The sequence below is a fragment of the Bombina bombina genome, chromosome 3 (genome assembly GCF_027579735.1).
Source record: "Bombina bombina isolate aBomBom1 chromosome 3, aBomBom1.pri, whole genome shotgun sequence".
In the NCBI taxonomy this organism is placed as follows: domain Eukaryota; kingdom Metazoa; phylum Chordata; class Amphibia; order Anura; family Bombinatoridae; genus Bombina; species Bombina bombina.
The window spans coordinates 1,061,580,649-1,061,606,117 of record NC_069501.1 but is presented as its reverse complement, the minus strand read 5'-3'; the positions used below and the strand labels follow the sequence as shown (position 1 = coordinate 1,061,606,117).

Genomic DNA, 25,469 nt, shown 5'->3' with positions numbered 1-25,469 from the left:
AAAGAAAACAAGTCACACAATTTTCTCCTTTGTGTTTTCACTCCTGGAAATCTGAAAATACAGTTAAAGGGACACTGTACCCAAAAATTTTCTTTTGTGATTCAGATAGAGCATGCAATTTTAAGCAACTTTCTAATTTACTCCTATTATCAATTTTTCTTCATTCTCTTGCTATCTTTATATGAAGAAGAAGGCATCTAAGCTTTTTTCTTGGTTCAGAACTCTGGACAGCAGTTTTTGATTGGTGGATGAATTTATCCACCAATCAGCAAGGACAACCTAGGTTGTTCACCAAAAATGGGCCGGCATCTAAACTAATATTCTTGCATTTCAAATAAAGATACCAAGAGAATAAAGAAGATTTGATAATAGGAGTAAATTAGAAAGTTGCTTAAAATTGCATGCTCTATCTGAATCATGAAAGATTTTTTTTGGGTACAGTGTCCCTTTAAGGAGTGTTTCTTGTTGTTCCTATTATATACAAGTATTTCTTCTTACACCACAGCACAGCTTTAAACATGGGTCTGTGATAACAATGCAAAGACATTGGTAGAGACTTCAAACAATCCTTATTTCAATACCCCCCCCCCCCAAAAAAAAAAAGTATTCCACATATATATATATATGTGTGTGTGTGTGTATCCAAGCTGAAGATTTAACCCACCAAGTACCAGCTACCTGTTATGAAATAGATATCTAATACTAGTAAAGTGCACTCACAGGCTTTCAGATAAAGAACAAGTCAAATGTATTGATGTTTCATGGGAAGATTACATCTCCTTCATCAGAAGTTTTGAAGTTTTGATGTTTCCCTGAAATGTCAAGAAATTTGACTTGTTTGACTTGTTCTTTATCTGAAAGCCTGTGAGTGCACTTTACTGGTATTGTGTATATATATATGTATATATATATATATATATATATATATATATATATATATATATATATATATATATATATATATATATATATATATATATATATATATATATATATAAGAAAATTATATATAATTTGAGGGTGGGTATGTAGTATGAGACAAGAGATGCTAGACTAACTAAATTATGGGGGGGGGAGATAGGAAACCACAATTTTATCAAGTTTTTCTATTTAAAAGCAGTTCAAGGATACACATCTTACAAAACCTGGTGAAATATCTGGTCTCCTTTGCTGAGATCAGTTAGGAACAGAGGAAAATAGGCTTTAACTATTTAGGGTTTAAACACATAGACTTGCAGCAGCTTTAATGCTAAAATTACATGTTCTAATGAATTAGAGTATGTCATTTTTCTCACTTCATTATCCCTTTAAGGGTTAAATACTATCTTTCACTGAAAAGGACAATTTCTGTAACGCAAAAAAATGAAGGGAGGGGACTCTCCCTTGCCTATAGAAAGCATATAATCATCTACTCACCTATGGAAAGAGATTTTAGTGCTACAGTTAATGATATGCAAAAAGTTCTGCACAGGGGTTCAGTATTTCCTCTAATACAAAGTGTGCATACGTATTAATAGTTCAAGTAAAACAGTTAATAGAATTGAGGGGGTGGATTTGCTTTTGCAAAAAAATGTTAACCATAATATTTTGTGCAAAACATAAAGCTTTATGTTTAATGTGTGGTTTTATGTTTTACGTTATTATTCATTAGTTTTAGAAAACGGGGAAAGGAAAAAAAAACATGAAATGAAAAACAAAGAACGAAATAAAGAACAAAATAGATTTAAAATGATAATGTCAAGAGTTGAATACTAAACAGTAAAAAAAAGTGAATAAGCATTATAAACTGTAAAAGGAGAACAAAATATGTATAAATGGGGAAATAATTGAAGTAGATTAAATGTGAAATTATGAAAAGGAGAAATAACGGACGGGGTTTATCGGCACAAGAACAGAAATATGTTCAGTTAAAATATATGAAAAATAGCAGAAAGAAAAAAGTCTCATTAACATTGTTGCATCTGTCACATGAAGTCAATTTCAGTATTAGTTACATGATTTCGTAAGAATAATTCTCATATGATTTTTATTCTGTGACTTGTGTACATGACTAATAAAGTTTTATTTCATTATGTAAAATTAGCATGATTCTTTAAAATGGAACAAAAATGGAAAATGTCACCTGAACATAAAGTTTTCTCTTCATAGTGGTTATACTTTATAGCACTGACATTATCAAGTCACAATATTTGAGTTTTGTATAACTTTTTTCCAAATATAGCATTTAGAAATAATATTTGCCCAAATTTGTCATAATTTTTCCTAGCTAGTGCATCATTTGTACAGGTAAACCATTTTAATTAATGGATGTAATATGAATAGAGGGACTGCATGATTATATTTTAATCTATATAATCTCAGAGGAATAACCACACATGTATGTGAGATGATAAGGTGTTCATACACTCGAGTTAGTCTTTTCTTGCTATACAGTATGCACATAGCATCTACTAACATCAAACAAAAAGGTAACAAGATAATATGCGCAACATGCATTTCAATGGGTGTGTCTGTAGACTGCAAAACAATTTTACTAACAAAATGACAGTTTTAAATGCTTTTTAAACATGTTTTTGCAGATTTTACAATACAGTGCTTAAAAGCTGATGTATATTATGTATATATATATATATATATATATATATATATATATATATATATATATATATATATATATATTAATATACTTTAATGCCACAATAAACTGGACACATGTATGATTCTATTACATACCTGCTGTTTCATTTCTAAAGTTAAGTTTGTTAATATCTTTTTAAATGGGTATAAAGTCCTAATTAGTTGAATAAAACACAAATGCACATAGATTAAAAAGACATTCTAATGCATAAATGAAAGGCTCCAAAAAATTGGAGCATTAAAGTTGTACATTAATAATTCCAACAGTTTAAGCTTTTCATGAAACATTATAAGCAATATATTGCTCATATTTGGAATTTAATTTGATAAATGTAATTAAAATATATACCGCTGCTTTACCCCATCAGCTATTATACACTGCACAATTTTATACATAACTTACAGTCTCACACGCAACAGTCTGGTTCTCCCCTGTAAAAAGCTGCAAAAGTGAAAACCTCAGACTTGCAGACACATTATTGTAACACGCTAAACCCAGCCCCCAGGACTTCAAAACCCCTTCCTTAAAACTTGTTTTACAGCCCCAAAAAGCCACAAGCGAGATTAGCACAGGAAATAATAACCTGAAGATTATTAGTGAAACAGGGCTTAGATAATTCATTGTTTTCACAATTTTATATATTGCAGCATCTTTTTATGCACAATACAGGATACAGGATAATATTTTTCCATTTAAAGCTGTAAGGATGTAAATGGTGAATTCATATTTTATCCTATAAAATAATGCCAATTTCTTTAAAAGGTCAGCAGACATCTTAAATTTGCACCATAAACTCTGTGTAAAACAATAATTAAATGCTAGGTATAAGGATAATGATATTGGATACTGTGCTGTCTGTAAATAAACCTGCACGTGCACCCATCATGTCTGTAAAATGCACCCATCATGTCTGTAAACAAGACTGCAAGTGCACCCACCATGTCTGTAAACAAGCCTGAAAGTGCACCAACCATGTCTGTAAACAAGCCTGAAAGTGCACCCATCATATCTGTAAACAAGCTTGCAAGTGCAACCATCATGTCTGTACACCCAACATGTCTGTAAACAAGCCTGCAAGTGCATCCATCATGTCTGTAAATAAGCCTACAAGTGCACCCAGTATGTCTGTAATTAAACCTGCAAATGTACCATCATTTCTGTAAATAATAATGCAGGTGCTCTCATTATGTCTATAAATAAGCCTGCAAGTGTGCCTATCATGTCTGTAAAATGCACCCATCATGTTTGTAAATAAGCTTGCAAGTGCGCCTATCACTTGTCTGTAAATAAGCCTGCAAGTGGGCCCATCATGTCTGTAAATAAGCCTGCAAGTAAACCTATCATGTCAGCAAAATACACACATCATGTCTGTAAATAAGCCTACAAGTGCACTCCTCTTGTCTGTAAATAAGCCTGCAAGTGCATCTATGATGGACAAGATTACAAGTGGCGCACGTATTACAAGTTGAAAGTAAACGCGCAACGTTGACCGCAATCTTAATTGGCTCTCATTGGGTTTGCACAACTGAAGATCTTGCGTAAAGGGTTAGGGCTTTAAAAAAAGTTACACCAAACATAGCAAAAAAACATTAATATAAAGAGTTACACTCATATATACACTCATATATAACTAATACAAATGATAATTATAAATATTAATAAATAGCTATAAGGGTTCAAAGGTATATGGAATATGACAAGGTATTTAAATGGAAAGGCTACTAATTTACAGTATATATATGTGTATGTATGTCTAAATATGTGTATGTGGGTCTATACACACACATATATAATATATATAATCTTAAACTTAAGAGAAGAGAAAAAATAATTTGTTTGTATATATATGTGCAATACATAATTTTAAGAAATAGGTGTTATTCTTATTTGTGCACTAAACCAAAAATAACATTTTCAAAAAATATTATTTATTTTATATGTTATTTCTTTAATTTGTTTACAATATCTAGTATTAAAAGTTTATTACAAAGCATTCTTAATCACCAATGTACTTCATAGAGGTTGAATGATGGTATATATATATATATATATATATATATATATATATATATATATATATATATATATATATATATATATATATATATATATATAAAAGATACATAACCTATAACTCCACTTCATAGGAAAATAAGAACATACCCTCCACCTATTTTTAAAAAAATAAAAATAAAAATTCCTCTCTTTTTCTTATATTTTCATACTTCATTTTCTAGCATTATTCTTTCTTTCTTTTTCACTCCTATTTCTTTTATTTTGACAATGTTTATTTTATTTATATATATATATATATATATATATATATTCTTTATATATATATATATATATATATATATATATATATATATATATATATATATATATATATTCTATTATGAAGAGTAAAAGCAGGACTGTAGAGTAGGACCAGTTGAATTGGGGCACCTTGAAAGTGGTGACTGGCTAAGCAGAATATGGCCATATTGTGTGACTAAGTTCCCAATATTATTTAAAAAAGAATAGTTGTCTCGATGTATTTGCAGGCATTTTTTTGCAGCAGTAAAAAATATGTTGTGCTTTGGAAAATGGATGTGCTCTGATACCTCTTTGTTTGTGTAATTACTGGGTCATATTGGCAGCACTCCCAGATTTGTATTTAAAATTTTTGTAAGTGTGTTAAAAAAACAAATTTTGTATTTGTATTTGTATTTAAAATTACCAGGGAGACTGACCATCTCCCATTGGTTTAAGCACCCCACCCAAGTTCAGGTGTGCTCATAACAGTGTTATAGAGTTGTGAATAAAAAGCCAGGGAGTCTCATTCTATTATGAAGAGTAAAAGCAGGAATGTTTCAGCCCTCTGTGGCAAAAGGACTGTAGAGTAGGACCAGTCGAATTGGGGCACCTTGAAAGTGGTGACTGGCTAAGCAGAATATGGCCATATTGTGTGACTAAGTTCCCAATATTATTTAAAAAAGAATAGTTGTCTCTTGATGTATTTGCAGGCAATTTTTTGCAGCAGTAAAAAATATGTTGTGCTTTGGAAAATGGATGTGCGCTGATTCCTCTTTGTTTGTATGTATATATATATATATATATATATATATATATATAAGGAGAGGTCTAGGTTACTCAATACCGACTAAAATGATAAAAATAATGGTTAACCTCATGGTTCTTTTCTTTAAAGTGAACTGCTACTGGTAAATCTATTGTACCTTTATGTAATGTGTATCTATGTTGAGTGATCCTATCTTTTACTTTTTGACTACTCTCTTCAATATATATTAGACCACATTGACATTTTAAAAGATAGATGACATAATCTGTCTGATAGGTAGATAGTCCATGTAATGGGATTTTTTTTACCTGAGTAAGGTTGTACAACTATATATATATATATATATATATATATATATATATATATATATATATATATATATATATATATATATATATATATATATATATATATATATATCACCCCTAATTACACTGCTGCAATTTGAGCTATTGTAACAGGGGTAAGTACCTTTTTTGCTGCTCATTAACTTAGTTTGCTCCTTACTACACATTTCTCAATGTACAAAACTATCATATACATTGATTGCACATGTATATGCTAATACTGGTACATTTGGACATACTGTATATATATATATATATATATATATAAATACAGTGTATATATATATATATATATATATATATATATATATATATATATATATATATATATATATATATATATATATATATATATATATTCTTTTTTTAACAAAGGAGAAAATAGAGTACCTTAGCCAGCAAACTCTCATTCAACATAAATATAAAATCCACAGTCCCACATTAAGGTAAGAATGATTAGATTCCCATCAAGAAACCACTACACTACAGAAAAAAGGGGGTTTATAGGTACTGGCAGTACATAAGATGATGGCAATAGTTAGAGGGTGGAGGGTTAGAAAGCTGTTTGGGGGGGGGATCAGGGAGGTTGGAGGGTTAGGGGGATCCTACACTGCAGAAAAATAAGGAGATAGAGAGATAGAGGGATAGGGATAGAGGGATGGGTATAGAGGGATAGGGATATATGTATAGGGATATAGGGATAGATGGATATGGATAGAGGGATAAGGATATAGGGATAGAAGGATAGGGTGAGAGGGATAGGGATAGAGATAGCAGGATAAGGATAGAGGGATAGAGATAGATGGATAGGGATAGAGGGATAGAGATAGAGGGATAGAGGGATATGGATAGAGGGATATGGATAGAGGGATATGGATAGAGATAGAGGGATAGGGATAGATGGATATGGATAGAGGGATAGGGATAGAGATAGAGGAATAGAGATAGAGGGCTATGGATAGAGGGATAGAGATAGAGGGATAGATATAGAGGGATATGGATAGAGATAGAGGGATATGGATAGAGGGATAGGGATTGAGATAGAGGGATATGGGTAGAGGGATAGGAATAGAGGGATAGCGATAGAGATAGAGGGATAGGGATAGATGGATATGGATAGAGGGATAGGGAAAGAGATAGAGAGAAAGAGGGATATGGATAGAGGGATATGGATAGAGGGATAGAGATATAGAGATAGATGGATAGGTATAGAGGGATAGGGATAGAGATAGATGGATAGGGATAGAGGGATAGGGATAGATGGATAGGGATAGAGGGATAGGGATATACAGATAGAGGGATAGGGATAGAGGGATAGAGATAGATGGATAGGGATATAGGGATAGATTGATAGAGGGATAGGGATAGAGGGATAGATATAGAGGGATAGGGATAGATGGATGGGTATAGAGGGATAGGGATAGAGGGATAGGGATAAATGGATAGGGGTAGAGGGATAGGGATATAGATAGATGGATAGGGATAGAGATAGAGGGATAGGGATCTAGGGATAGATGAATAGGGAAAGAGGGATTATCAATAGAGGGATAGAGATAGATGGATGGGGATAGAGGGATAGGGATAGAGCGATGCATGGATAGAGGGATAGGGATAGAGATAGAGGTAAATTAGAGTGCAAGTGCACCTATCACATCTAAACAAGCCTGCAAGTGCACTGATCATGTCTGTAAATAAGCCTGCAAGTGTACCAGGGCTGCTATCAGGGGGTGACAGGGGTGACTCCTGTCAGTGGCCCAATGGGACAGGGGGGCCCCATGAGGCAAGAACTTAAAAAAATAAAAACATTTTTTATTTTTTTATTATTATTTTTTTAAATTTTGGCAGCCACCAGTGGGTACCACAGCAGAGTGCTAACTGAGCATGGGAAATGTTATTACAAGGAGTAAAGTATTAGCATTTGAGAGGATTTCTGAGTGTGCACTAAACCACTATGCACAGTGTGAGACAGACTTGGCACTTTGTTTGTACAGTGTGTGCCTGAGTCAGACGGCAGATCACTTTCATTTGCAGAGGAGGTAGGACTTACTGAGCAAATGTTTTTTTTTATGTCTTTGTGCAATTTCGGATTGTAACTTCAGTGTGATAGTAGTTGTATGGTGGGGCCAGGAGTCCATAAAAACAATTTTTTTTAGCAGCAGTGTATTTATGATTATTTGACAATGCTCTAGAAATTCTATATTTAAAACCATGCAGAAATGTTTCCTCCTCAATACACAAATGGTAGGTGCCCTTTTGTTACATACCAACAAGCCTAAATCCTGCATTTAACCAGATCTAATGGTATGAGTACCACAGCTTATGGTTCCACTAAGACCATATAGAGTACAGCATTTTCAAAATCCATAAGTACAGCTGACAGATGGGAACATTTGTACACTATATTTGAAGTGGTGCTCTTGGTTGGGGAAAATGGGGAAACAATAAACAAACATATGTCAACCTTTTAAAAGTACTTTTCTTCATCTAGCCATCTACCCAGATCATTAATGTACAATTTTGAATTCACAGAATTATTTTTGTTTACACATTTACAAATATGATTCTTTAAAAAGTGATCTCTTAATTTCTGCAATTTTTGCTGTTGATTTAGGGGATGCAAGGTGCATAAATGTTTCCTCCTGTGAGTGTTTCTGTGGGTGTCTTTGTATATGTCTTTGTGCTTTGGTTAGTGTCTCTATGAGCATGTATGTACTTTTTTCTGTGGGTCTCTCTTTGAGGGTGGATGTGTATGTCTTTGTGCATTTTCTGTGGATGTCTGTGAGGGTGTGTGCATATGTCTTTGAGCTTTTTATATGGGTGTCTCTGCGAGGGTGTGTGTATGTTTGCCTTTGTGTATTTTCTCTGGATGGCTCTGTGAGGGTGGGTGTGTATGTCTGTGTTTTCTGTGGATGTCTCTGTGAGGGTGTGTGTGTGTGTATGTATGTCTGTGTTTTCTGTGGATGTCTCTGTGAGGGTGTGTGTTTTCTGTGGGTGTCTCTGTGAGGGTGTGTGTATGTCTCTGTGTGTTTTCTGGGGATGTCTCAGTGAGGGTGTGTGTATGTATGTCTTTCTGTGTTTTATGTGGTTGTCTCTCTGTGTGTGTATGTCTTTGTATGTTTTCTGTGGGTGTCTCTGTGTGTGTGTGTGTGTGTGTGTATGTCTTTGTGCGTTTTCTGAGGCTGTCTCTGTCTGTGTTTCCTTGGGTGTATATGCAAGTTTGAGTTTGTGTGTGTGTGTGTGTGTGTGTGTGTCCATTGTCTGTTCCTTTTTAGGACATTTTGACCTTACTAGTGATTATTCACATCTTTCTACAGACTTTGAGACTAATGAGACCTTTACGAAAGTCACCAATCCACCATTTAACCTTTAAATTATTGTTTAGGAATTTCAGGGCCCTTCCTTTCAGCCACTGCATGCTGTTGTCATCATTTAGTTGGCATCTTCCTTGACAAAAAGATAATCAGAACTCCATATTTTGTTTTCTAAATCTCCTTTTTTTTTTTACAAAACTGTAGTCTACCTCATTACTTGTCAGGTCAATGTAATCAAGTGCTGAGTGTCTGTTTGGGTGTCTGTGTCTAAGTGCGTTTGTGTGTTCCTTTACGTGTCTGCTATAGTGTCTATATGTGAATCCTTATGTGTGAGTGTGTGTGTGTGTTTCAGTGTATGAGTGTGTCTGTGTGTTTGTATGTTACTACTTTTACAACATTTCCAAGTTTAAATAGACACTTTAGAATAAAGTGCATATACGTTTTAGTCACTTGGTCAAAAATTGAACATGTCAAAGGGGGGGCTGATCAATGGTTAAGTCAGGGGCCCCAAAATTTCTAATGGCGGCCCTGAGTGTACCTATCACATCTAAACAAGCCTGCAAGTGCACTCATCATGGCAAGCAATGTTACTGCATATAAGATGCAAAGGAAAAGCATAAGCTTAGATTTAAAGGGACATAATACTCATATGCTAAATCAGTGGCGGCTGGTGAATTTTTGGGATGGGGGTGCACAAGACCCTGCCCCTATTGGAAAGCCACGCCCCTCTTGAAAAACACGCCCCTTTTAAAAAACCACGCCCATTTTAACAAGCCACGCCCATTTATAGAAGCCACACTCCTTTGTGAAAGTCACGCCCATCAAATGGCCCCACCCATTTGAACCAGCAGTGTTTTTGGTCATCGTCTTCTTGAAATATCCAGGCCCGGCCGGGGGGTAACTTCAACTGAAGTTTCTGACTGATTCCTCAACATTATTCTCAAGTATCTGCTGATATTGAGTGGAATCCATGAGACCCTCAACAATATTCCCAGTAGTACAGGTCTTTGGAGGTGGTCTGTGGGCTGTTTTTGACCGTTCTTATCATCCTTTGCCTATCCGATATTTTACTTTGCCTGCCACTTCTGGCCTTAACAAGAAATGTGCCTGTGGTCTTCCATATCCTCACCATGCTGACTATGTTCCTCACAGTGGATACTGACATCTTAAATCTATGCAATAGCTTTTTGTAGCCTTCCTCTAAACCATGATGTTGAACAATCTTTGTTTTTAGGTCATTTGAGAGTTGTTTTGTGGCCCCCATGTTGCCACTCTTCAGAGGAGAGTCATAGAGAACAACTTGCAATTGGCCACCTTAAAACCTTTTCTCATGATGATTGGATACACCTGTCCTGTCTATGAAGTTTAAGGCTTAATGGGCTCACCAAACCAATTTTGTCTTCCAATTAATCAGTGCTAGGTAGTTACAGGTATTCAAATCAACAAAATAACAAGGGTGCACAAATGCATGCACCTGTCTAATTTTGTTTTGATGCATATTGCACATTTTCTGTTAATCCAATAAACCTAATATCACTACTGAATTTTTACTGTGTCCTTCATTTATTTGATAGATCAAAATGAAATTACTGATCCAAACAGCCAATTATTTATAACTGAAAATCATGGAAATTGTCAGAGGTGCCTAAACTTTTGCATACAACTGTATATGATTTCACTCAAACTGTATTAAAGTAATGAACTCAGATATGAAATATATTTTTATGAAATGTAACATCAATTATATATAAATACTATGCTCCAATACAGCTCACAGGCCGGATATCTAAAAAATATACAAAGGGAACATTTGTTAAAGTTTAAGCTTCAAAAGATTCTTTACTTCATCGCTTAATGAGATTAGATCTCTACAAACAAGATGACCATGTTACCTCTCTGGGGTGACAGAGAAACAATTCTGTACTTTACTTCAGATATGCTCAGTCTTCAGGAAAGTAAGTAATTATCCCTTGTATGATATACAAATGATGAGACTAACAATACTTTTGAAGGTCTGAATCCACATATACGTCTGGAAAGGTTTTCTAGCTCAGAATCGATCCAAGCATATAGAAGACAAAATTTCATATGAAATGACTTGTACCTAATTTTTATATAGTTTTATATACTCCTATACTTTATTAAGGAATGACTTCAAATATGGAATATATTTATATTAAAGTGGGATAATAAGGAAATATAAATATCGTTACAATAAATTAATCACTACAGAATTCTAATTAAATTCAATGTAATATCAGAATATGAAATGATTACTCAATTGATTTCAAATAGTTAATACTATAGTATAGCTGATTATTAGTATCATACTAACTAAGTATTAAATTACAATCCTTTTAAGTCTCCCAATATTTAATGAATCATCGCGTTCATCATGTCCTCGAAGTGAAAGCTCAAATGCGCCGGAAAATAGAATACAATTCATAATTTGGGAAAGAACATAACGATTTGTGGTTACTTGATGTTAGTGTTTTTTAACATTCAAACAATATGCACTGACAAGTTGTTGGCGAATATCAATCCTTCATAGCAAATTAAACTCTAATGGGGAGTATAAATGTGATTAGTAGCAATTATTTATATTTTTGGAGTTAAATGTGATAAATCGGCGACACCATAACTCACCCAACTTGAATCACCACTTTGTTTTTCAAACAGGAGACAATAAAAAGAAGATCCTGTTTGCAAAATGACTATTAAGTTAATCTCTTAAGATATTATCAGTAGGAAGTATATATATATATATATATATATATATATATATATATATATATTTATATTTATAATATTTAATATTATGACCATGTCTAATATTTAAATTAATATACAAGAATCCATACTCTTCAGTATACCCATGTCTAGTGTTAAAATATACATGCTCAGTTAAATTATATAATAACATATGTATTAACCAAATGATTAATCAAAGCTGCGAAATAATAAGTATCTTGAATGTACATTTATGAAAATATATTCCTGGATTTAAAGAACCTTCCACTTTATAGAGAAATAAAACCACATCTCAATTATTGTTGCCCTAGCCCCCAGTGTTCGATATTAGGCAATGCAGCCAAAGGCCGCGGCAACATTAAGATAAATACACCAACATTTTACTTTCTACAAAAGAAGATTATTTCTATTACACTAGTGCTTAATAATTAACTTTAAAGGTAAAGATTAAAACAGAATGTTGATAACTCAAGTACAATTTTTGTAAATTAAGTCAATCCGCCTGTCTTTTTTTGAGGCAAATAAATCAATAACATTTTCTGTGAATGTAGGCATGTCATTGATCAATTGTTTTTCAATTGTGAGCATGGCTAGAGCAGTCAGTCTTTCCTCAGTCATGGTGCTCCTTAGAAATGTCTTAACTCGTTTTAAAGTTGAGAAACATCTCTCAGCCTCAGCAGTTGTCACGGGAATAGTCGAAATAATTTGCAACAGTTTGTAGGTCTCCGAAAAAGTACTGTCCAAGTTATTTTCTATTACAAACTGTAGAAGACTGATGGCACCATTCATATTTCGGAAATCTGGTCTTCTGTAAATTACTCCTAGTTCCGTTTTCAGGCGATCTTTCTGTAATATGTCATAAACCGCTGATGTTTGTTCAAGAAGCTGATTTGGAAAATTTTTCTCGTAATCTGCAAATTTTTCAGCTTGGAGGAGAGAAACAGCCGAGTAGTGAGTTATAAAAGAAAATCTATCTTTTACTTGATTCGTGATAACATCGCATATCTCTTTAGCTGCCACAGTCTGAGTAATGTGAATATTTTCTCTCTTCCTTTTCCTTGATGTTTCCTCTGTTTCTGATATCGTCATGATCACTGTGTCCATTCTTTTCCTTTCGTTTTCCATTGTCTGCTGGAAAGTGTTAACATGTTTTCGAATAAGTGCCGCGTCTGTTAGTGTTTTCTGAAGTTGGTTGTATAACACATCTACATGTGGCATAATATTGTGAAAAACTGAAAGCCAAAACACAAATACCGAGTCTTGTAACATACGCTGAATAGCCCCAGCTTGATTTATTGCTATTTCTTTTTTCGATGTTGACTCTATTTTTTCCATACATTCAATTAACTGTTCCCTGTTTTCAAACACTGTATTGACGGTTCGACTCTTGAAATTCCACCTGGTGGCTGAACCATGAGGTATCCTTCTTCTAACAGTTTCATCTAGAATAGCTATCCGTTGTGGCGAGTTACTAAAAAAGTTAGTAATGTCACTTAGGTTAGAAAAAAATACTCGAACTTGTTGATTCTGACTGCTTGCTTGGCTGACAATCAAATTGAGTTGATGTGCGTAGCAATGCACAAAATGTGCATTCTTGTAGGTACGTTTAATTATAGCCTGAACACCTGCATGCTGACCACTCATCACGCTTGCACCGTCGTAACTCTGGGATATCAATTTTTCGGGGTTGTCTATAACTTTTTCCAAAGTATTTTGGATACATGTAGCTATAGATTCTGCATCATGCCCAGCTGGATTAGTGAATTCCCAGAATCTCTCAACCGGTTGTCCGTTACCTATAATGTATCGAAAAACAACAACCAATTGGAAGGCAGATGAAACATCAGTAGTTTCATCTGCTATCACTGCTACAAAACTTGCTTTTGAGATTTCCTTTTTTATTTGGTTCTGGCAAACAGTAAGCATACAGTCTAATAAATCGTTTTGAATTTCTTTTGACGTTCCTTTAAAAACAGTGGCACTAGTGAGATGTTCTTTTAGAGATGCATCAAGTTCTGCTGAGAAGTTTATAAGACCTCTGAAAATGCCTGGATTTAATGAATCCTCGCTTTCGTCATGTCCTCGAAGTGCAAGTTCAAATGCGCCGCAAAATAAAATACAATTAATTATTTTCGAAAGAACATAACGATTTTTCGTTACTTGCTCATTTTATGTTTTTTAATATTTAAACGATATGCACTGTCAAGTTGTTGTCGAATATCAACCCTTCCTAGCAAATTAAACTCTAATGTGGAGTTTAAATGTGATTGTGAACAATTATGTTTATTTATTTTTTGATTTAAATGTGATAAATCAGCGACACCAGAACTCACCCAGCTTGATTCACCACTTTGTTTTGCAAACAGGAGACAATAAAAACAAAAGAGTCTGTTAGATAATTCACAGCCACAAATCCATGCATATTTATCATATACCTCGGGTTTGAATTCTCTTTTGAAATCTCTAGTTTTACATTTTGTCACCTGGATAAGGTTAAGCATATAGGTGTTGGCCTGAGCATTTTAATTTCAATTTTTCTTTCCATGGGTAACGTTGAAAAATGTAATTGCTTTAGCTCAGACACACTGATTTTACTAAGTGCCATCTTAACTGTTAGTTTACACACAAAGAACAGTACTTGCTGTTATAAAATATATAACTTTAACTAGGTAAGTAGCCTTGCGGCTCTTATAAAATATATAACTTGTAGGTTAGTTGTTTTGCTGTTATAATATAGATATATATATATAACTTTGAGACAAGTAGTTTTGCTGTTATAATATATAAATAGTAGTATTGCTGTTATAAAATATAAAACTTGACTTAATAGGCAAGTCAAGTTGGTAATTAGCTTTGCAGCTGTTATAAATTATACAACTTGTAGTAGGTAAGTAGCTGTGAAGCTGTTATAAAATATATAATTGTTTTAAAAACTCTGAGACTCTCTGCAATCTGCTAATAATTCTAAACTAAAATAGTGTTTTAACTTTAAGTAGTATAATTACAGCAGGCAGCAGCCGTGACAGCCGTCAACGGGCAAGGTGAACTACAGTCTAAAACTAGTAGGCAAGTAGATTTTTGGTTATTCTAAAATATATAACTTTTAGGACTGTAGGTAAGTAGCTGTGAAGCTGTTATAAAATATATAATTGTTTTAAAAACTCTGAGACTCTCTGCAATCTGCTAATAATTCTAAACTAAAATAGTGTTTTAAGTAGTATAATTACAGCAGGCAGCAGCCGTGACAGCCGTCAACGGGGCAAGGTCAACTACAGTCTAAAACTAATAGGCAAGTAGTTTTGCGGTTGTTCTAAAATATATAACTTGTAGGACTGTAGGTAAGTAGCTGTGAAGCTGTTATAAAATATATAATTGTTTTATAAACTCTGAGACTCTCTGCAATCTGCTAATAATTCTAAACTAAAATAGTGTTTTAACTTTAAGTAGTATAATTACAGCAGGCAGCAGCCGTGACAGCCGTCAACGGGCAAGGTGAACTACAGTCTAAAACTAATAGGCAAGTAGTTTTGCGGTTGTTCTAAAATATATAACTTGTAGGACTGTAGGTAAGTAGCTGTGAAGCTGTTATAAAATATATAATTGTTTTATAAACTCTGAGACTCTCTGCAATCTGCTAATAATTCTAAACTAAAATAGTGTTTTAACTTTAAGTAGTATAATTACAGCAGGCAGCAGCCGTGACAGCCGTCAACGGGCAAGGTGAACTACAGTCTAAAACTAGTAGGCAAGTAGATTTTTGGTTGTTCTAAAATATATAACTTTTAGGACTGTAGGTAAGTAGCTGTGAAGCTATAAAATATATAATTGTTTTAAAAACTCTGAGACTCTCTGCAAACTGCTAAATAATTCTAAACTAAAATAGTGTTTTAACTAGTTAATTACAGCAGGTTGAAACTGATGCAGTATAACTGTAAAAAGCTGACAGGAAAATATCACCTGAGCATCTCTATGTAAAAAAGGAAGATATTTTACCTCACAATCTCCTCAGCTCAGCAGAGTAAGTTCTGTGTAAAAAGTTATACTCAGCTGCTCCCAGCTGCAGGTAAAAAAAATTAAAAAAATGAAGAAATGAACAGCAGCCAATCAGCATCAGCAGTGCTGAGGTCATGAACTCTTACTGTGATCTCATGAGATTTGACTTAACTCTCATGAGATTTCATAGTAAGCTTCCTTTACCTGATTGGTGAAATAATATGAGAGTGCACGATGCTAGTCCCTTCAGATGTCCCAGGACAGACACACTAAAATGCTGCTTAGAAATCCTTTACAATGGGAGGTGGCTACTGAGGAACTTTTGAGGTAAAATATCTTTCTTTTTTACATAGAGATGTTCAGGTGATATTTTCTAGTCAGCTTTTTACAGCTATGCTGCATCACTTTCAAGTGTTTAAACATTTGGGTATTATGGCCCTTTAAAGCTTGCAAGTGTTAAGACAGTTAGAAGTTGGTGAGCTTGAAGTTAATGTGGCTACTTCTTTAAACATTGTAACATTTCCCATAATATTAAATAAAAAAAATTGCAGCAAATATAACAGCTTCTGCAACCACAAGCCCAAAACTGTTAAAAACAAAGGTATCTTGTTCAGGAAGCCATTTGCTGTACACTGTCAGACTTAGGGTACAACTGCTGTGGTTGTACCCTCAATGGATCATAATTACACCTTAAGGAACTAATATGTACCATTTAGCAGATAAATAAGGTACAAATATGTTTCCAACTGTCAAAGGGACCATGTCTGTACCATTTAATCCCCCAAAAAGGTACAAAAAAGGTTGGGGGGGGGTGGTTCAAGGCTGCCAAACCCTGCAAGTCAATATCATTTGTACAGCTCAATTATTCATATTCACATAACTGTAGGTCAGCCAAAATGAATGCAACATACATGTACAGCAAAATAATTATGTTCAATTGTTGTTGGTAATAGGCAAGAAGTGGGCAAAGCAAAAAAAAAAAATACTTAATAACCCATATATTCAATGATACTGTGTTGCTGGTTCTAAATAGCAAACAAGCACTTAACATTTAATGTTTATATTTAGAGCATCAAGATGTTAACTCTTAAACATAAAGCAAATGTATTAACTAAAATTACTCTATAAAATAAACAAGAACTGTTTAAGAACCAGTTTTAAAAAATAAAATAATATTGTAACCGTTCCCCAGTCACATACATGGACATTGTGTGACATGCCATAGCGCCATCTGTTGGTTGAAAGTTCCTTAACATGTGTAACACATCTATTGGTAGCAGGTTCATCACCAACATGTGTACTGGGGAAATATACTCATTTGCATATATTTTGCATAGAGTGACAATTCAATGTATGGTTGTGAGTTTTATCGCTTATCCCTCCCCCAAATCCCCCTTCTTTTCGTTAGAGTTATATTTTATTATTATGTTGTTTTCTATATGTTTTCTATATATTTATGTTTTATGTGGCAAGTCATGCTAAATTAAATGGGGTATTTTTAGAGTCTAGTACAGAGTGATATAAAACACCTTGAGTAGATCTTTTTTTTTTTGGAACTTGTTGTTTAGTCTGGCTCAAGCAGGTGGTTCTGTAGCAGTCTTTGGAATTGCTACAGTTAAGTATACAAACTTTTGCAGTGTGGTTATTGTAATAGTGCCTGAAAAAGAACACATTAAATGAATGCATATTTGAATGTTATATAAAAAAATGTAATGGAACAACATTTGTAATATGCTGTGTTGAGTACAAATTTGCCATCATGAGGTACAAAGGGCTTGTCACTGGGGCAGTACCCTTAAAAGGCCAAATTTGCACCATTTTTTAAGAGTAGAGAATGGTACCATAGGACTGAGGTCCAATCTAGTCACCAAAGGTACATATTTGCCTTTGACAGGTACAATCTGCAAGGGTACAAATTTGTACCCATTTTAAAGGGTACAGCAGGTGTACCTTTAAGGGTACTGCCCCAGTGACAAGCTGTTGTACCCCTAAAGGTACAATTTTTGCACATTTTTTCTGACAGTGTACTATGTTTGTTCTCTCATTTAAAAATAACTGAAAATATCTATTGTATAAAGTATACTGTGCAATTTACTCATATAAAATGATTGTGTTGTTTTTTTCTACTGTGGTATACAGTATCTAATATTTGCATTTTTCTTAATAAATTATGTACTTTTTATTTTTAAATATAGGGGAAAAAAAGTTTACAAACATCTAAATATACTCTCTAGCTCTACAGTATATTGGTTCTTTTTATATACAGTATTGTTCAGCTGTAGTAATTATTGTGCTGTATTTTTTTCTTCACCAAATACATTTAAAAATATCTGTAACAAAAAAATAAACAAACAAACCTTGATATTTGATTTATAAAAAATGACTATTGTTCAACTGTGGTTCCTTTATTTTTTCAACTAACTAATGTAATGTATAAAAATCCTAATTTTGAAATGTAGGGCATTTGCAAAAATGCTTCTGGTGAAACTTAAAGGGACAGGAAACCCTCAAATTTTCTTTCATGATTTGGATAGAACATACAATTTTAAACAACTTTCCAATTCACTTCCATTATCAATGTTGCTTCATTCTTTTGTTATCATTTGCTGAAGCATTGCACTACTGTCAGCTTGCTGAACACATCTAGTCAGCCCATCACAAAAGACAAATGTGTGCAGGCACCAATTAGCAGCAGCTCCCACTAGTGTAGGATATGTGCATATTTGTTTTTCAACAAGGGATACCAAGAGAACAAAGCACATTTGAAAATAGAAGTGAATTTAAAAGTGACTTAAAATGACCTGCTCTATCTGAATCATGCAAGTTTAATTTTGACTTCTAATTCTAGACTACTGATGTACATTCAGGTTGCTGGGAATATGGCAGTAGGTTGCAAGCAGGATAATTTGCCTTTTGTGCATGCTACAAGGAATGCTGGTGATGTCACACAATGCATGCATGGGGGAAAATGTGCATGCACTCAGCTTAAAGAGATATGAAACCCCCAAAGTTTCTTTCATGATTCAGATAGAGCATGTGATTGTAAACAACTTTCAAATTTACTTTTATCAAGTTTCTTCTTTTCTCTTGGTATCTTTTGTTGAAAAGCAGGGACATAAGCTAAAGTGCCGTATGGCAGCAGTTTTGTAGGAATGTTATTCATTTGTAAGAGCACTAGATGGCAGCACTATTTTCTGCCATGTAGTGATCCAGACACTTACCTAGGTATCTTTTCACCAAAGAATATTATGAGAATGAAGCAAATTTGATAATAGGAGTAAATTGGAATTTTTTAAAAAAAAAATGCTATGTCTGAATCACCAAAGAAATGTCTGTGTTTGTTATCCCTTTAATGTCATATTGGCAGTGGGTCAAATGTTTGTTAAAACATCATTTTAGGACTAGTATTGTTAACTTTTAACATAAACATTTCTGCAAATGTTTCCAATTCTAGCTGAAGTTCCTATATTCAAAAACAAGACTTTGCTCACTATAGTTTGGTTTTACTTGGGAGTCTTTGTACCTTGATGTGGTTATATGTACTTGTTACGGTTACCCTTAGTCTCGCTGAGAGATGGACCGCTTAGTAGCCTGGATCCCTATTGCTAAAGAGGGGAGAAGCTGCTTTCCATAGTATTCTATATGAGTCTCGCAAATATAGAATAATCTCCCTTAGCTGCAGTAGAGCTAGGATACCCTTCTGCCCACAAAAACGAGTCAACGCTGCGATTGAGGGTCAAACAAGAACTCAGGACTGGGATGCCCAGCCTGCTTTTTATTAAGGTTACATGCACACAGGGCACTCCCAGGGGGAGAGGGGGGGAAGCACAAAATCCCCCATCACACATTTAGATAGAGAGCACTGTCCTTTGACAGGCCACAATAGGATTACAGTACTTAAGATAACAAGTTTACAAGTTCATCTTATCAATTAGCAGTCTGGCTCCAGAGGTGATTAGACAATAGTTTCTAAAAGCTGAAAAAAAAGAGTTAACTCTTTATGAAATGAAACTTGTTACAGTTTTCTTGGAGCCCTTCTTAGGCGCTGGCTTGCTGGTTCAGGCATTGCTGCTGGGAAATAAGCTCTTCACAACAGAATAACTAATGCTTCTGTAACATTGCTCCCTTTCTGTGGAACACTCTGGCAGACACGGTCTGACCCCTTTTCGGGGCAGACTAAGGCTGTCCAGACCGCTGGTTATGCGGGGCTGAGGTCGGTTTGTCTGGACAACCCGTCGGCGTTGCCATTCTGTTTCCCAGGTCTGTAAGTAATGGTGAAATTGAAGGTTTGCAACGATAAGCTCCAACGTAATAGCCTGCCGTTATCTCCAGAGACCCGGTTCAGCCACACCAACGGGTTATGGTCGGTGACCAGAGTGAACTCCTGACCATATAAATAGGGAGTCAATTTCTTTAATGCCCACACCAAAGCCAAACACTCCTTTTCGACCGCTGCATAGCTGACTTCGCGGGGCAGGAGCTTCCGGCTGATGTAGGCAACTGGATGCTCCCCTCCATCTTCGCCTACTTGGCTGAGGACAGCTCCCAGCCCGAACATGGAAGCATCTGTATGGACGATAAAACGTTTGTTAAGGGCTGGGGCCGCCAAGACAGGAGCGTTAATTAGAGCATTTTTGAGAGCCTGGAAAGCCGTTTCACAGTGGGGAGACCACAGGACCTGTCGAGGTAAGTTCTTCTTGGTCAAGTCAGTCAGGGGTTTGGCAAGTGTGCTGTAGTCTGGTACGAACCGTCTATAGTACCCTGCCGTGCCCAGGAAGGCTAGGACCTGAGTCTTAGTGATGGGGGTGGGCCAATTGGCGACAGCTTCTATTTTGGCCGGCTCTGGTCGCTGCTTTCCACACCCCACCCGGTGACCCAGGTACTGTACCTCGGCCATCCCAAAGTGGCATTTTTCTGGCTTCAGAGTCAGGCCAGCAGCCCGGATCTGATCCAGAACCATTCCCACATGAGCTAAGTGGTCCTCCCAGGACTCACTGTGGATCGCTATGTCGTCCAGGTAGGCGCAAGCAAAACTCTGGAAGCCATCCAGGAGCCTATCCACCAAGCGCTGGAATGTAGCTGGGGCATTCTTCATCCCAAACGGCATTACCCTAAACTGATATAAGCCGAATGGGGTGACGAATGCCGACTTGGGGATAGCCTCCGGGGCCAGGGGAATCTGCCAGTAACCTTTGCAGAGGTCAATAGTGGTCAGGTAATTTCCCCTGGCTATACGATCGAGTAGCTCGTCTACCCTGGGCATAGGGTAAGCGTCCGTCACGGTATTTTCATTGAGCCTCCGATAGTCTACGCAGAACCGGGTGGTCCCATCTTTCTTGGGCACCAAGACAACTGGGGAGGCCCAGGGACTATCGGAGGGCTCAATTACCCTGAGCTGGAGCATCTCATCGATCTCCTTCTTCATTCCTGTCCTAACTGCTTCGGGGATTCGGTACGGAGCCTGGCGCAAGGGAGCTTGTCCCGGAGTATCTACCTGGTGGGTGGTTAAAGTAGTGTACCCTGGCTTCGGGGAGAAGGTGAGGTGTTTGGACTGGAGGAGTTGGTTGAGCTGCTCCCTTTCAGTGGGGCTAAGTCGGTCCCCTATCTGAACCTGCGCCACTATACCTGTGGGGAGGCTCTTTTCTAATAGGTCTGGAATGGGTAAACTGTCGGGGTCTTCCTGAGGGGAACAACATACGGCCGTCACGTTCTCTGGTCGCTCAAAATATTCCTTGAGCATGTTTACATGGAATGTCTTTCTAAGATTGTTGTCGTGGCAGCTAGCTATCACATAAGTGGTGTCTCCCCTTTTCTCTACGATCTGGTAGGGACCCTGCCAGGACGCCTGCAATTTGTCTGTCTTCACCGGCTTAAGTACTAACACCTTTTGTCCTATGGTGAAGATTCTCTTTCGGGCCCCCCGATCGTACCATACTTTCTGTCTTCTCTGGGCCAACTGGAGATTAGCCCGCACGGATTTGGCTAATTGCTCCATTCGGTCCCTGAGTTCCAGCACGTATGGCACAATTGGGACACCGTCAGCCTCCATCTCTCCCTCCCAGTGCTCCCGGATCAGGTTTAGGGGTCCCCGTACCTTTCTTCCGTAGAGCAACTCGAAGGGAGAGAACCCTGTCGTTTCCTGGGGCACCTCCCGATAAGCAAATAGGAGGTGCGGCAGGAAGCGTTCCCAGTCTCGGTATTCCTGAGTGAACGTCTTGAGCATTTGCTTGAGGGTCCCATTGAACCTCTCACACAGCCCGTTCGTCTGGGGGTGGTATGGGGAGCTTAGGAGGGACTTAATTTTGCAAACCTGCCAGAGTTGTTGGGTCAATTCAGCCGTAAATTGGGTGCCTCGGTCGGATAGGATTTCTTTTGGAAATCCTACCCGGGAGAACACCTGTACTAGTGCATTCGCTACCGTATCCGCTTGTATGTTGGATAGGGCGACAGCCTCTGGGTACCTGGTAGCGTAGTCCACTACGGTAAGAATGTATCGCTTACCGGAGGGACTAGGGGTAGCCAGTGGTCCCACTAGGTCAATAGCAACCCGGCTGAAGGGTTCCTCTACAATGGGCATATTTACTAGCTGGGCTTTAGGGTGATCGCCTCGCCTTCCTACTCGTTGACACACATCGCAGGTGTTACAGTAAGTTCTAACGTCAGCGTGCACCCCTGGCCAAAAGAACGTGTGAGTAATGCGGTGTAGGGTACGGGTAACGGCTAGGTGGCCTGCTAAGGGGATGTCGTGGCCTATTTTGAGGATTTCTTGACGGTATTTGTGGGGCACTACCAGCTGTCGCCTACGCTGTCCCCTTTTCTCTGTCCAGCGGTATAGTTTCCCTTTTTCCCATAAGAATGTTTCGTTATCTGCCCCGCCCCCTCCGGTCTCTGCTCGTTCCCGGTACTTTTGTAAGGTCGGGTCAGTCTTAGACTCTGCCTCGAAGGCATCTGGGGTGTCCCAGGGTATGGGGCCTAACCTGTCAGGCAAGGTCGGGGTAGGTCTTACCTGTGTCTCCCGCACTGGTGAGAGCTCTCGCTCCGTCCGGGCTTGGGCCCGTGTAGTCACTGGGTCCGCCTCGTTGTTGCATACTGGAGCATAGGCAGAAGTCATGGGGCCCAAATCGTTGCCCAGTAGTACTTCGGCAGGTAAATTATCCATTAGGCCCACGTTCACAGCCCCCTTTCCCGCTCCCCAATCAAGATGCACTTTAGCTGTTGGAATTTTGTACACATCCCCCCCCGCCACTCTAACGGCCACAGTCTGTCCGGATCGCTTGTGCTCTGGCACCAAATGACTCTGTACCAGCGTGATAGTAGCCCCTGTGTCTCGCAATCCCTCGGTAGATCGCCCCTCGAGCCATACCCTCTGCCGATGGTGCTGGCGGTTATCTGAGGCAGCATATACAGGGTCTGCCTCGTGAAGCGGCCCCACATATCCCTCCATAGGGGCCTCTTGGTTAACACAGAGGGCCCGGGCCGGACGATAGGACCCAGAGGGGTAATTGTAATTCCTGGGTGTCTGGTGCGTATTAAGGGGGCAGCTAGCCATGAAATGCCCTGGTTGCTTGCATCGGTGGCAAGTCGGTCTGGGACGCTCAGAGCTGTTATTGGGTGGTCCTGAGTGTCGGACGGGCCCTGTGGGCACCGGGGCTCGGAATTCAGCACGAGGGGGTGCACGGTAAACCTCTCTGGGTTCGACCCGTGCTGGAGCTCGGTAGTTCATGGGTTCGTGAAGACGGGAGTCATAATGTTCATCGGCCAATTTGGCTGCTTCTTCTAAGGTAGAAGGCCGCCAGTCTCGCAGCCATTCCTTCCCTTGCTGTTCCATGCCATTATAAAAATGTTCTAAGAGAAACAATTGTAAAATTTCCTCCCCAGTCACCGCTTTACTTCCGCTCAGCCAGTGATTTGCCGCTCTCCGCATTCGGTGCGCCCATTCCATATGGGTATCGTTAGGCTTCTTTTCCGTGCCCCGAAACTGTCGGCGATACGTGTCCGGAGTTACAGCGTACCGTCGCAACAGTGTCTCCTTAACTAGCTCATACTGTGTCACTTCCTCAGCACCCAGAGTACGAAAGGCTTCCAGGGCTCGCCCGGATAGTTTCCCAGACAATATCGTGGGCCACTCTCTGTTGGGAATCTGGTGCAGGGCACATTGCCTTTCGAAATCTGCCAAATATTCATCAATCCCTGTCTTGCTCTCTAGGAAGGGTCGAAATGCCGCATAGGGTATCTTGGGCCTCCCAGCATTTTCGACAGGGATGATTACCTGCGGGGCTTCAGCATTGCGGTGTGCGTTCGCTAGGTTGAGTTCGTGGGCTCGAGTCTCTCGTATATCCTCGTCCGCCTCCGCCATCAACTGCTGTACCAATTCCATGGAGGGGTTCGGCCCGTATAATGAGAGCCTTTCCCGAACAATCCTGGTTTTTTCGTCACTAATCGTGGTCGGTGTTTCCGCCATTGTGAAGCTCTGATCCAGTTCGGTCAATTCTGCGATCAGCTCTCTCCTCGGCCGGTTGCTGGCGTACCCCCCTCTGCTTTCAAGTAAATCCTTTAGGGTTGTACGCTTCAATTTTTCGTAAGCGCTCTCCATCCGTTCTGTACCTCTCCTAGGAAATCCAGGAAAATCCCGCCGCTGCCGCCAAATGTTACGGTTACCCTTAGTCTCGCTGAGAGATGGACCGCTTAGTAGCCTGGATCCCTATTGCTAAAGAGGGGAGAAGCTGCTTTCCATAGTATTCTATATGAGTCTCGCAAATATAGAATAATCTCCCTTAGCTGCAGTAGAGCTAGGATACCCTTCTGCCCACAAAAACGAGTCAACGCTGCGATTGAGGGTCAAACAAGAACTCAGGACTGGGATGCCCAGCCTGCTTTTTATTAAGGTTACATGCACACAGGGCACTCCCAGGGGGAGAGGGGGGGAAGCACAAAATCCCCCATCACACATTTAGATAGAGAGCACTGTCCTTTGACAGGCCACAATAGGATTACAGTACTTAAGATAACAAGTTTACAAGTTCATCTTATCAATTAGCAGTCTGGCTCCAGAGGTGATTAGACAATAGTTTCTAAAAGCTGAAAAAAAAGAGTTAACTCTTTATGAAATGAAACTTGTTACAGTTTTCTTGGAGCCCTTCTTAGGCGCTGGCTTGCTGGTTCAGGCATTGCTGCTGGGAAATAAGCTCTTCACAACAGAATAACTAATGCTTCTGTAACAGTACTGTTATTTGTTATGCCTCTCACACAAAGCTTGTTCTCATACATATTTTGCATGTGTAGCAGGTGCAAAAAACAAACAAAAACAGGCAGTGAGTACTGTAAGCACCACCTAAAAATAACACATCAAATGTAACGTAATATCAGGG

The 25,469-nt window shown here is 37.9% G+C and overlaps 1 protein-coding gene across 1 annotated transcript in view; it reads right to left on the bottom strand.

The window, feature by feature from the left end:
* The window catches only part of ITGB7 (integrin subunit beta 7), a 234,525-nt gene extending 231,463 nt beyond the window's left edge, over positions 1-3,062 (bottom strand). The window contains 1 exon segment of the mRNA XM_053708319.1: positions 3,041-3,062. The gene's annotated coding sequence lies outside the window, so the exon portion shown is untranslated.
* Between the last annotated feature and the right edge of the window lie 22,407 nt (positions 3,063-25,469).